Here is a 13,641-nt window from a genome sequence, read left to right as displayed (position 1 = left end):
AATCATTATCTTAGCACTCTAAGGAAATCTTGTGCTTCTGTCAATTGAATCAAACTCTAAGACATTATCCCTCTTCTTCATAGGCATGAATGAACTACAATACATTTTAATTTTATAAAATTGTATTAAAATTCAGTAACTTTGATTTCTACATGGAATTCTTCCTGTTATTTGCCACCACACCCTGATGCTCATTGGCATACTTTCTGTTAAGCCAGCAGTGTTTTCTCTGCCTTCCATATGTTACGGTAGGCTATTATACACAAGACACTTTGATTAAAAACATGTTCAAGTACAAGTAATAGAAATAAATTTAGACAGGAGGTACGAAGGAATTAAGCACATTGTACAGATTGGGTAGACTTTGACTGGTTTTGTTCATAGAATTTGCCTAATGAAAATGACAATTACAAATAGTACATGTTGCATGCATTTGTACAATATTACTTGATACTCTAGTATGGCTATTGAAGAAATAGTAAAAAGTCACTGAATATTTTTGTAGTGGTTGACATTTAAGCATTTATGAACATTTCAATTTGAATGAAAACATTTGGACCAAAAGTGCACACAGACTTAGTTACAGGGAAAATGAATTAATGAACCTTTTCCTTTGTGACAATACTAGAATCACGATGACAGGGAGCTACGTGATACACTGTCCCAAACTGGATTCTCACCAATCACAATATTCTGAGGGAAACATTCATGAATTAATTTATGTTAGAGAACTTATGGTCTCTCTAGAATGGAGACATGCAAATAATTCTCAAGGAATATACTGGCATTCAGTTTCTTGTAAAGTAGTTTTGTTCCTGGACAACAGCATAGCACAGAGTCACAAAATATAGTCATTGATAATTCCTCTACTTATGATATGTAGGCTCCCATTTTCCTGCCATGAACCCTTGTGGAAAAGTGTAGAAATTTAAAAGCAAGGATTTGTTTTCTTATTTACACTTGTCACTGTGTGAAAGGGCAGAAATAATCTCTTCTATTGTCAGATATTTCCACTATAATATGTTGTGTGATAGATTGCTCCTTCCTACATTGATTCCTTGAGACCTTTACAGTCTCTACAAAAGCTAATATGAATAGAAAATGCTGAAATTCACAGATAGACTCTCTTTATCAGGATTTTATGTAAATATTCGTGTTGAATCAAACATAAGAATTGTACTTACATTCAAATTTTTCTGCAAAAATTTCACATAATATTATATCAATCATTAACTAAAATACTGCTGTCTAAATATACACATCACCAGATGCAACCTGGTTTCAAAACCACCATATCTGGTGATCATCTTTGGAATTCACATATCTAACCTACATCCTAACTACATGTTCCAACTTTCTTTCCAGAGGTTGATCCTCATAAAATGTGCTTGAACCACCAGCCCAAATTGCAACAGGAATGCTTTTAGTGTATTATTCATTCATGTGCAATACTGTCTGAAAATAAATTGCATTTTCAGAAAGAAAGATAATACCGGTTCCTATGAACAATGAAATACTTTCTGGGAAAAATAAATATTGAAGATTGCACTATTGTGTAAAACTAATTGCTAAAATTGGTATGAAGTTTTGTATTGTGTGCTTATGACACATGAGTATTTGCAAAATGTGAAGTTATTCGATGGCTTAGAGTCAATCCCTATGTATATTAGAAGATTGTGATTCGTCTTTGCCACACATTCTAGGCCTGGAAATAAATAAAAAGTAATGGCTACTTCATATCTATTTGTGTTTGACTTACTATTTTTTTTCGGGGCCCGGTGGTGGGTCCTGAAATATGACATCAATTGTTCTAAAATTCTCATGAAATCCAGGTTCCAGGGGCTCACAACTATAATCCATTTTTTTCTACTGGATGAGATCGGAGGATTGCAGTCCAAAGCCATCCAATGCAGGAAAACCCATGTTACTCAACTCCAATTACCCTCGAGAATACCCAAAGTAGCACTATGCCTCAAATAGGGAAAGGATCACCTTTAGCTGAAGAATGCAGGGGTAGAATTCAATATGCAAAACCAACAAAAAAAATACTCTCAGGAAGAAGCATTTCTGAAAATGCATCCTTACAAAATAATATCATATGTCCTGTGACATTCTGAAAGACATAGAATGATAGCTTTTCATGACTCCCTTTCCCCTTCATATTTCTTGCCATTTGTTTGCGTTGGCATGTTTTGTTAATATTCAACAAGCAATTTCTATTTGTTAGTTTTGCTTTTATTACTCTGGTTGTACAAATATCAGCGTATAGGCACTTATGACTCTCACATCATATGAAGCATAGAGAATATCTGAAAGGAAAATTTGAAATATTAATATAGATGTTTAGATTCAAAATCGTTCCTGTTATTACATTGTTGAATTCATTATTTCATTCTATAATCAGTCAAACAACGTTTGTGTGCCATTTGTCAATTTATTTTGAACCAAACAGATTTGAATCCACATTAAAGAATTTCATGACTTCAAGTAGCATCGGGTAAATAAAATTTAGGCACTATTATATTTTGATACTATTATTTGACAATTCTCATATAAAGGACTGTCTATTGAATGTTTACATCCATGCATTCTTCTGGACTCTAAACTATGTTCTACTTTTTTTTTGTATTTCTTGCTCTGAGAAATGTTACTACTATAATGATAATTATCAGGAAATTTCGTATATAAAAGAAAAGTAGAAGGTTTTTAAACCTACTGGGTACTGTGTGCCATTATTATCTGTTTCACTTGACACAAGCACAAGTTGAGACTCCTTACATCAGTAACAGAAATAGAGCAATTTTTGCCTATCACCTTAACAGAGATCTATATCAAGGGATACATTCTAAAAGGTGAAAAATGTTGGTTAAAAACCCTAGTAGTTTGGATCTTTTCTTCCTTCTTATGAAAGGTATCTTGCTTTATTTTACCGACTCTGATTTACTTTAGAAGTTACACAAGATATACCATGTTAGTCCACCTTCGTAACCCTTTCTGTAGGTTTGGTTCTTGGATGTTTCTAGATTATGCAATAATGAACAGATAATACCATTCTATCTCCAGTTTCCCATGCCTATTTTCATCGTATTTGCTCAAATATTTGTGGTATGTGCAATGGCATCAGAATGCTTCTCTTCCTATCAGTTTAGAAAACTACAGTATCAAGTAAGCATAAATGCAAAAGTTACTGATATTCGTGTTACGGATTTGAACATCAGAAAATATTTATATTTCTTCTCTTTTGTGGTTCTGAATCACTGATCATGTGTATTAGGAATTTACTTCCAATTAAAGCTGAGTTCTAAGAACAGATTTTAGGGTTATTTTCCCCGAAGTTTCCTTTTTGTTTCTTTAGCAATTTTCATTATGGTATTCTTGTACAAAATTTCATACCTGAATGCTGGTGTCTCAGACCTCCAATCCGAGGTGGCTGAGACTTTTTAGTCTATCAGACACACTACAGTGCAATTCAAGCATTTTAGAACACCAGAAGTATCACAGTGGTTCAAACTAGTGGACCTCTGGCTTTGAACAAAAACACCTTAGTGATATAGGAAGGGCCCTGAATTCAAGCAAAATAAACTATCCAAAGACTGTCTGGTATTCTTCAGATGATGTCAGTTGCAAAGAAGGGAATAATAAAAGATGACATTAACTGCTAACAAATATTAAACATTAGCAAATATTTCAGAAAGTGTTTCCAACAACTTGAAATAGAATTGTGAGTTGAACCTTCATGTCATATGTTATCAAGGCAATTACTAAAACTACAGATAACACATTCAAGGCTGGAAATAAAAAGTAATGGCTACTTCATATCTAGTTCTGTTTGACTTAATATTTTTTTTTCGGGGTCCGGTAGTGGGTCCTGAACTCTGGGCCTGGGTGCTGTCCCTCAGCTCTTTAGCTCAAGGCTAGCACTCTACCACTTGAGCCATAGCGCCACTTCTGGATTTTTTCTTCTTGTTTATGTGGTGCTGAGGAATCGAACCTCAGGCATGTGAGGCAAGCACTCTAGCCACCTTCCCAGCCCCTGACTTACTATTTTATAAAAACCTATATTGAGTGCTGCCTTCTTTCCTGCTCTTTTAAATATTTATTCAGTAGTAGCTGTGAGAAAACCCCAGAGCACAGGTCTTGTAATTTTTTTCCCCTCATATCACATTCTAAGACACAGGTTTCACTACTTGTTTAATACATCACACAGCGTAACATATTTCCTTGGTAAAGTTAACGTTAAGGTATTTATATGTGCAAGCAGTTACTTTATTTCTTGCTGGATAAAGTTTATTGAGGAGAAAAGTACACTGTTCTCCATTAGCCCTATTTCAGTGGCTGAAAGATAATGCAGTTATTATTTTTTGCTGGGAGTAATTTTAGGGCAGGGATATATACTTCCCTGGATCAAACAGACCATTGCAACAAGTGCCATATATAGTAACCTTCTATGTAGTTATAAAAAATACGATCACAGTTGTGGTGAGTTAGAAGTTAAGAAGACACCAGCCGCACACTTTTATCAAAGCTTAACACAATTCCTGTGAATTCTATGATGAAAATCACAGCACTCAGAAATGGAATCTACTCTTCGGGCTTTGGGCCAGAAGGGAGCATTTCAATTGAGACAGATGGCGCAATGATGAAGGACCTGAAATCCTCAACGTGAAATTATTACGTCATTGTTACATTAAGTATGGGACCAAACAGAGGAAGTGACCACTGCAAATGGTACGTCTATGTGATGGAAGGGATTCCTGTTGTCTTTTGTGGATCTACTTATCTTTAGCCGCTTCCTTAATATGCACAGAATTCTTTTCATTCTTCCCGTTTATGTGACTGCTTTTATTCTTAGATCTAAATATTACTCATATTCAGAGCTTTTCTGAATATCAGCTATTGTCTTCCTACAAGTTCCGTGTCATGTCTAGTTTACTAGGTTTCATTGAAATGCCAGGACACTACTCTCTGAAGCATTTTTTTGTATCATGGAATGATAGCACCAATCACTAAATTCTGTCCGAATATTCTATCAACTCTAAACATTTATGCTGTAGTCTTTGATAGGATGCTCTTCAGCAATATTTACTAGCAGTACTTAATAGAGGGCAGGTAAGTATTAAAATATACTTTGGAAAAATGGCGTTATGCGGCCCAATGAACTTCCTTATGAAAATATATATTCAGTAGCTTCCAGAGAATTTTCAGGCATAATTTTGAACTGTGATCCACAATGTATAAAAGCATTGTGAAATTCAGTAAACAAAATACATATATTGAAATAAACTTTATACAAAATTTGCTTGCAAACACCATGTTAATATTTCTGTGAATTTGTCTGCTTATCCTTCTTATACATAATACCACTGTGGTAAATCTGGAAACACTACTCACTTTTAAGGTCAAAATATATACTGAGGAAATTCTGTGAATTCTTCATATCTAAAATAGGAAATCAAACAAATTTAGTAGTTTTACTTATGTACTATATCCTGAGATATTATTGCACTTTTCTTCATGTCAACATAGGATATTTCCAAGTTATAAACTTAGGCAACACCATTTATTTACTCCATGCTAACTCAAAGCTTTAAACCTCATACTGAATATGATTTGCTGTTTAAAATTACAATTCTTCTGGGAAGGAAAATTACAAAACTGTAGAGATTTGTCTTGAGAGAACATTCGAAAATATTGAGGTCAAATCAATACTTTCTGTTTTGTCGCCAAATATTGTTTTGCGTTTTTTTAAAAATTTATTTTTTTATTGTGAGAATACCGCACAAAGGAGTTACAATTACATAGGCAAGAAAACGAGTACATTTATCAATTATTGTAGCCTCCTCTTTGTTTCTCCTTTCCCTACCACTTCCCATCCCTTCCCATACTTCCCTCACCTGATCCACCCCCCACACCCAAGTTGTAAGTTTGTTTGACATAATGACTTGTACATCTCATTGTTGCAATGGGTCCATCTGTACCTCTAGTTAAACAATTTTGTTTTTGCCCTTCCCCTCCACAAATTATACCAACTGCTTTCCAAATACTGTTTGAATTATTGTTTGCTTCTTAGTGATGAACTGTGTTAATATGTGGAGGCTTAAGCCTTTCTATGTACATGTCAAATTATTTGTGTCTCATATTCATGCGTTTGAAATATTTGGCTTGACATGGTGAAGTCTTGTTTCACCTTATTCTTCCACACTTGCAAAAACAAAAATCTTTTTATATTAATTAGGGAATCATTGGTGGTCCCATTATCTTAACGGGATTAACCTAAACACAGATAAGTGCAATTTGGCACCTGGCAATAGTATTTAAAATAAATTATTTTTATGCAATGCCATCCTACACTATTGCTTTGCTATCACCTAATTTGGATAACCACTAAGTGCTCTATCATCTGAACGGATTGCAAATATTGCTTTCCCCCAACACTAGAGTTCTCAAGATTCAGATATGATAAATCAATTTTTAATGGGAGTCAGTCTTTAGAATCTCCTACTATTGATGTGTAGAATTGAACTATTCAAACAGACATTAATTATTCATGTAGTTATGAAGAGATAGCTAATTATTCCACATCATTCTGAATCTGTCCCTAATAACACTAACTACTGTGACTGTTATGTTACAAACATTTGCATATTTCACACTTCCTAATGGAATCAGAACTATTCTTTTGAAACATAGTTGAAGTTTTATCTATGACACTTCTTTCGTAATTGTATGGAATATAATTTATTATATCGCTATGATCTTTTGCATATATGGCTATAATTTTTGAGTCAATTCATGTTAATCTTTGCAACAGAACAAGGCATATTGCATCACACTGTGAGATGCAAAAGTTTAGGAAAACGGCAACTGAAAACAGAATGGGTAATGAATTCATATAAAATTATGAATAAACTACTTTCAAAGTTAGTACATTTTATTGTACTTTATTTTTCTTTATGTCCGGTGGTGGGTCCTGAACTCTGGGCCTGGGTGCTGTCCCTCAGCTCTTCAGCTCAAGGCTAGCGCTCTACCACTTGAACCACAGCGCCACTTCCAGCTTTTTTCTTTTTCCTTATGTGGTGCTGAGGAATCGAACCCAGGGCCTCATGCACACAAGGCAAGCGCTCTACCACTGAGCCACCGTACCAGCCCTTTATTGTATTTTTATATCACATCCTGCGATAGTTTTTGAATATCTGTAATTCTCCATTGTATATGAGATGTATTTCCAAATGAGATGTATTTCCAAAAGTGTTACAAAAATTTGCGGAGATTAGGTATTCGCCGTAACATTAAATTGAAAAAAGTAAACTGAAACTATAGAACCTGTGCAATGATTCACATAACAAGAAAATGGTAAGAAATGACATATGTATTAGAAATACTAAAAAGAAAATATGTTGGAGATGACCATTAAAATCTGGGGAGGTGATTATGGATTGGAAAGGGAGAGATAAATGAGGAAAGGGGTAACATGTTCACCAAGAATTGTGTTCATTAACTTCCTTATGTAACTATACCCCTTCTCTACCTCACCATAACAATAAAATTAAAATAAAAAAGAAAAAGACTTAAATCCTAGAACAGATGGGATGACTACTGGTAATATCCCATATTCAACTCCCTTTGAAACAGAGTAGAATGATAATATCTATTAGTAATTCTTTGAATACTACTGGTGCAATTAGCTTCTTTTTGGATATACAAGACAGAGACTGATTATCCAAGGCTGTCTTTAAAATTCTGATATCTAGATCAATCCTGAGTATCCATGTTAGTTATTTCCACATTACAGGATGTATGGTAAGATCTTTTGCTTAGGAAATATATATTTTCCAAATGGACTAGAGATCCATTTCTCATTTCCAAAACTGACTTTTAATAAATAAATAGGTGATGTTTAAGATCAGAAGCGTTTTATTTTTCCCACCCATTCAATCTGAACAAGTTTTTGAAAGGGCATACTTCTCATTTGCAGACAGCAAATTCCTTCAGAGCAAAAATCAAGTTTCTTTTTTTCTCACAATAAATTAATTCATTGTTCATAGGAATTGTAATGTAAGGGTAATGAATCTTCAATAAAATTACTGCAATGTATATATGCTTTGAGGTACAGTAAATATCATTGTGTCCTCACTAGTTTAGATTTACCAGTGATTATATGTTTCACTTTACATATAATTTTAATACTAAATAAATCATTACAAAATTTGGTATCATATAGTATTTTCATAGAGATCTATATGCTCCATGCACAATATGCACAATGACAATTGAGTGAGCACATTCAAGAAAATTTTTAGACATGAATACACTACTGTCCAGAGTTGTGACAGAATCAATCTGTAAGAGGTGATCATTGAGTAAAGTGACTCAAGTAGTATGAAAGATTTATTTTCCAGTAGTTACTCTTATTGAAGGACCTATATAAAGAGGAAATGTATGCTGAACATTTTAAAACATGATTGTTCAAAATTCCATTGGAACTAGCAATACAAAAAATTATACTACATTGAGAAATGGTGAAATTCATCAATTTTATAAAATATTCCGCAGCCTGTTTCAGCTTTCTTTTGTTTTCATTTGATGCTTCTGGTGTGTGAATTTAGATCCTCACTCTTACTTGACAAGTTCTCTACCACTTTCCCTTAATATGTATGTGCTCAGTCACATCTCCAGCCTCTTTTTACACTGGTTGTTTTGAGGTAGATCTCACTGTTTGTTTTCCTATTTATTTTTGAGAGGATTCTGTTTCCTATCCAGGCACACACCTTGAGACTACAATTTTGTATTTGATAGGCTTCCTTTTGTTGCTGGGATGACAGGCACAGGTCATCACTTCCACTTTCCCTTGGTCAAGATAGTGTTTCAAGGACATTTCTCTCTGGACTGGCGTTGAACTTTGATTCTTCCATTCTACGCCTCCAAAGAAACTTAGATTATAGGTAACAGTCAGGGGTATTCAGGTATAATTTTGGGGTAACAAGCTCTTCATTTCATATGCAAGGTTCATCTTGAACTTTTCCAGTTGCCCAGATTCATTTAAACCCAGTATTCTCCTGCCCGGTTCCCAAATCCTAGGATTATAGGCAATCAAACTATGCTTGTTTTCTTAATATTTGTTGTTGTTATTTTAACTTTCACATAACATTTATTTGTAAGCAATCAGCATCTGGATCTGGATCTCCTTGCTTCTTTTCTTTGTTCCTACCTTAATTTCTTCCTTAACTGCTTCCTTCCTTCTTGAATTCCTTCCTTTCTTCTTTCGTTCTTTCTTACTTTCCTTCCTTCCTTTCTTCCTTCTTTCTTTTGATATACTTCAGTCTTTCTCTGAACTTGCAAGCTTCCTGCCAAAGCCTGTTTAAGCTAGTGGCAAAGGTAACCCCACACACACACCCACACTATCAAAAAAATCTCACGTACAAATATAGTTGCTGAGAAATATGATTAGCCAAGTACAAATCCCTCTTAAAATTATATATATATATATATATATATATATATGTATTTTATAATAAAAAATTTGTACAGAGAGGTTACAATTACATGAGTAAGGTAATGAGTACATTTCATATTGAGTGTTGTTACATGCTCCTTTTCATGGGATAAATTCAATATTTCTGAATTTGGACAAATTTGCTTTGTGACCTAAAATGTTGGCTATTATTGAACATGTTCCATGTACTGCTGAGAAGAATGTGTATTCTGGTGCTGTTGGGTGAAATATTTGGTAGAAATGTATTAAGTCTATTTGATTTATACAGTTGCATAGATATGAGATTTCTCAGTTGAGTTTTGCTGGGATGATCTATCCAGGAGGGATTGTGATGTGTTAAATTCTCCAAGAATTATTATATTTGGATCTATATGAGACTTGAGGGAACATAGTGTTTCTGAGATGAATGTGGATGCTCTGTTGTTTGGTGAATTAATATTAAGAATTGTAGTATCCCCCTGAAGGATGGATTCATTAATTTGTATGTAGCGACCCTCTTTGTCACTTCTTGCTTATTTTAATTTGAAATCTATTTTATCTGCTATTTATGATTGCAACTCTGGCCTGTTTATTCCAGCCTTTTACTTTCTGAATATGTTCGTTTTTGTGGGAAAGGTGTGTGTCTTGAAGGCAGCAGATAGAGGTATTTTGGTTTTTTTGATCTAACTAGACAATCTATGTTGCTTACTTGGAAAGTTCAGTCCACTAATATTGAGAATTAGAACTGAGATTTTTTGGGTAGTTCCTGCCATGTTATTCATTGTTTGGTGACCTGTGCCAACTGGATTCTTCTTATGACTTTTTAGATTCTTTCTTTCAAATCTATTTCATTGCCTTTATCATGTTCTTATTTGATTTCTAGCTGTGGGATATTTCAAGAATAATTTGAGGGCTGGATTGGTAGACCTATATTGTTTGAATGCTTTATTGCTATGGAAGATAGTTCATTTGACCTTTTCTTTGAAGGAGACTTAGCTGGATACAGTATTCCTGGTTCCCAGTTGTTCATTGTAAGACATTGTATATATCATTACAGTCTCTTCTTGCTTTAATTAACTCTGGCTAGAAAATTGAAGTTATTCTGAATGTTTTCCCTTTATTGTGATTGATCTGTATTCTGTAACAACTTTAAGGATCTTTTCCTGGGTTTCATTTGATCCTGTGTAGATTAAAATGTGATAGCGGGATATTCTGTTCTAGACCATTCTATTTGTGGTTCTAAAAGCTTATTGCATTGCTCTATCTTTTAGCAAATTGGAGAAATTCACTACTAGGATCCTGTTAAATAACTTTGTGGACCTTTTACTTCTGTCTATAATACTTTGTCTACAGCCATAAGCCATAAATTAGGCCTTGTGATGGTGTCTTCTCAATATGAAATAAATCTTTCACTTTTGTTGGATTTGTCTTCAATACTTGTCTGTTCTTTGTAATGTCTAGGCTCTTTCAGTCCCAGAAATTTGGTCTTTTGCATTAGTTAACCTACTGTCAAGGCTTTTTTCTTTTTTTCTTTTTTAAATTTTCTTTCCTTCTAAATGTTCCTATTCCGTCACTTTGAACTCTTTGCAGGAGCTTCATTTAAAATCTTGTATGGACTCCTTTATTCCTTGATTTGATTTTAGTGGTCAATCTCCAGTTCCTTAGTTGAGTTCTTATAGTTTCATTGGACTCCCTTTCCTTTTGTTGGACTTCATTCAGCATTCTCATTGTGGCCTCTATATATTTCCCTAGCCCTGTATTTGTGGATTCCATGAATGCCTCTTAATCTTTGTTTATTCTCATCCTTCTCATGCAATAACTGTATTTATCTTTGCTTAACTTCCTCATGTTTATGAAATTCTTTTATTAATATTTAGTTAGCCTTATCTCACTCCCACAATTCCTGTAATAATCTTTGGTTAGGCTCATTATGCTCACACCCTTTCCAAGCTTTCAATATTTTCATTCAGCATGTTTACCAGTAGTGATGGTAGAGCATTTTTGGAACTCTCGTCTGGATTACTCATTTACAATTCTGTTGCTGACTATCATCAGGGGAGTTGAGCTTCCTGGTCGACATATTTCTTGTGTTCCTCTGACTCGTTCTTCACCTTTGGGTATGAAAAGAAAATCAGTTTGGTGCTAGTACACTATTTTAAGGCAAGTATCAACCATAAACCTGTAGTTGCCCAGATTTTTGATGCAGTAAATCTGAGTACAGATACAATCTAGTTTAACAGATACAATCTAGTTCAACAAAAAACAACTATGGATCAATGATCTAAGAAAGTCAAAGAAGGAGTCAGCAGACCAGAAATAGGTGTAGGGAGAATTGTGGTGAGAAAGTAAGATTAGAGGAATGTGGGAGGGAAAAGGAGTGAGGGATTCAGAGAGCAAAAAGTATATAAGGAAAGGAGAAGAGAAAGAAAAAAAAGGAAATGAAAAATACAAAACTTAAAAATTATATAAGTATAAAGTAATAATAGTACAATAAAAGAAGTTAAATCAGAGAGTTTTTGAATGGAGAGAGTGATATCTGAATTAAGTATGAACACAATAAAGGATAAGTCCTAATAATAGAAGTTGTACATATATATATATATATATATATATATATATATATATATATATATATATCTGTGGATGAACACAAAAGAAAATAAGTGATGCTAAAAAAAAGTCCAAAAGAGAAAAGCATAAAAATAATTTTAAAAACACACACCAAAAATAAAAATGATGAAAAGAAAAAAGAAAACAATAGTATTTTTTAAAAATTGGATAGAAAAGAGTTATTCGAATTTTTTAGTGTGGGGCGGGTAACATGTGTGTACCCTGTGTTTGTAAATTCTCTTAATGGAGTCTCTGGTGGAGTGAGTGGTTTCTTAAATCAGTTTGAGCATACACAAAGAAGCTCTGCATTCTCAGAAACTATGACAGTCCTTCCAGAGTAGTTCAATGGGAGTTAAATCTGCTTTAATCATCACAAAAGAGGGAGATGCCTGTTTTCTTTATCTTGGAGTTGTTGTGGTGGGGCTAGGTTGTAGGTAGGGTTGACACCTTTCAACACTCAGTGGCTTTTCCCTGAGGTTGTAGCTCTTGAGACACTCACAAGGCCCAAGTTGGGGCCATTCTCAGGAATTTTGTTTCCTTAGTTTCAATGACCTTTCTTTTATGCCTTCTGCCACTGGGTTTGTTGCCTAAGCTGCAGGGCAGAGTGGTAATCTTTGGCTTTGTTTACCCAGTAAAGAGAGTCACTCTTCCAAGTGCTGAGCTCCCTCTGCCTGGGGCAAGCTGAGCATATAGTTGAAGTTACTTTGACGTGTTGAATGGCTCCTTATGTCTTCTTCCATAGGCTGAGTTATGTGCTGGCTGCTCTGGCCAGGTCTTTATCAGTATCAAAAATTGTGATCTTCTCCATTGATGGGTGAAGAGCTACTTTCTTACCTGCTCTGTGAGGAGTTAGGAAGTCCTGGGGTTACACACATCTTTCCCTTAGTTTCAGAGTTGTCCCTCAATCTGCTACTGTCTATGGTCAGTAGGATGAAGATTTCGACTCCTTGTTGTTTCTTGATGGCAGTGAGTAGAATCCACTCCTAGACCGCTTCTAGAGCCTTTTTCCTGAGCTCTCTGTTGATATGTTGGCAGTGGTAGGAACTACCACCACCACTACACTACAAGTATTTAAATCTGGATATACGCAGTTGGATATTTCATCTCTGGACAAAGTCTGTGTACTGTGATGGCACACTTGGTGTGACTGTCTAAACTTGGACTTTTCACTAGAAACCTAAACCTGTTTCTATTTGAGAGCTTGTTAATCCCCAGGTCATCATCCATCCTCTTCCTCCATACCCCTAATTTCATGTTTTTTATCCTCACTATTCAAATCAGAGTGTATTTGATGAGGAATTTTTTTCTGGCACTAATAAGTATAGATATCAATTAACATGAGGTACACATTAAAATGTTATTTGTTTAATTGCTCTTCACTTCTCTGGGTGAATCAATGCAATTCTAGCCTTCACACAAGAAAAAAGGTGATAATTCTTTAATGCAGTGTGTTTGATTTAGCATTTATGAACTTCCACTTGCTAATGTCCAGTGACATAGTCTATATATTGACACATATATCCTGCTCAAATTTTCAGTATATTTTTATTTGAGTACTT

The sequence above is a fragment of the Dipodomys merriami genome, unplaced genomic scaffold (genome assembly GCF_024711535.1).
Source record: "Dipodomys merriami isolate MVZ:Mamm:240054 unplaced genomic scaffold, mDipMer1.0.p SCAF_1085, whole genome shotgun sequence".
Classification (NCBI taxonomy): domain Eukaryota; kingdom Metazoa; phylum Chordata; class Mammalia; order Rodentia; family Heteromyidae; genus Dipodomys; species Dipodomys merriami.
The sequence above is the reverse complement of the archived record's forward strand: the minus strand, read 5'-3'. Positions refer to the sequence as shown.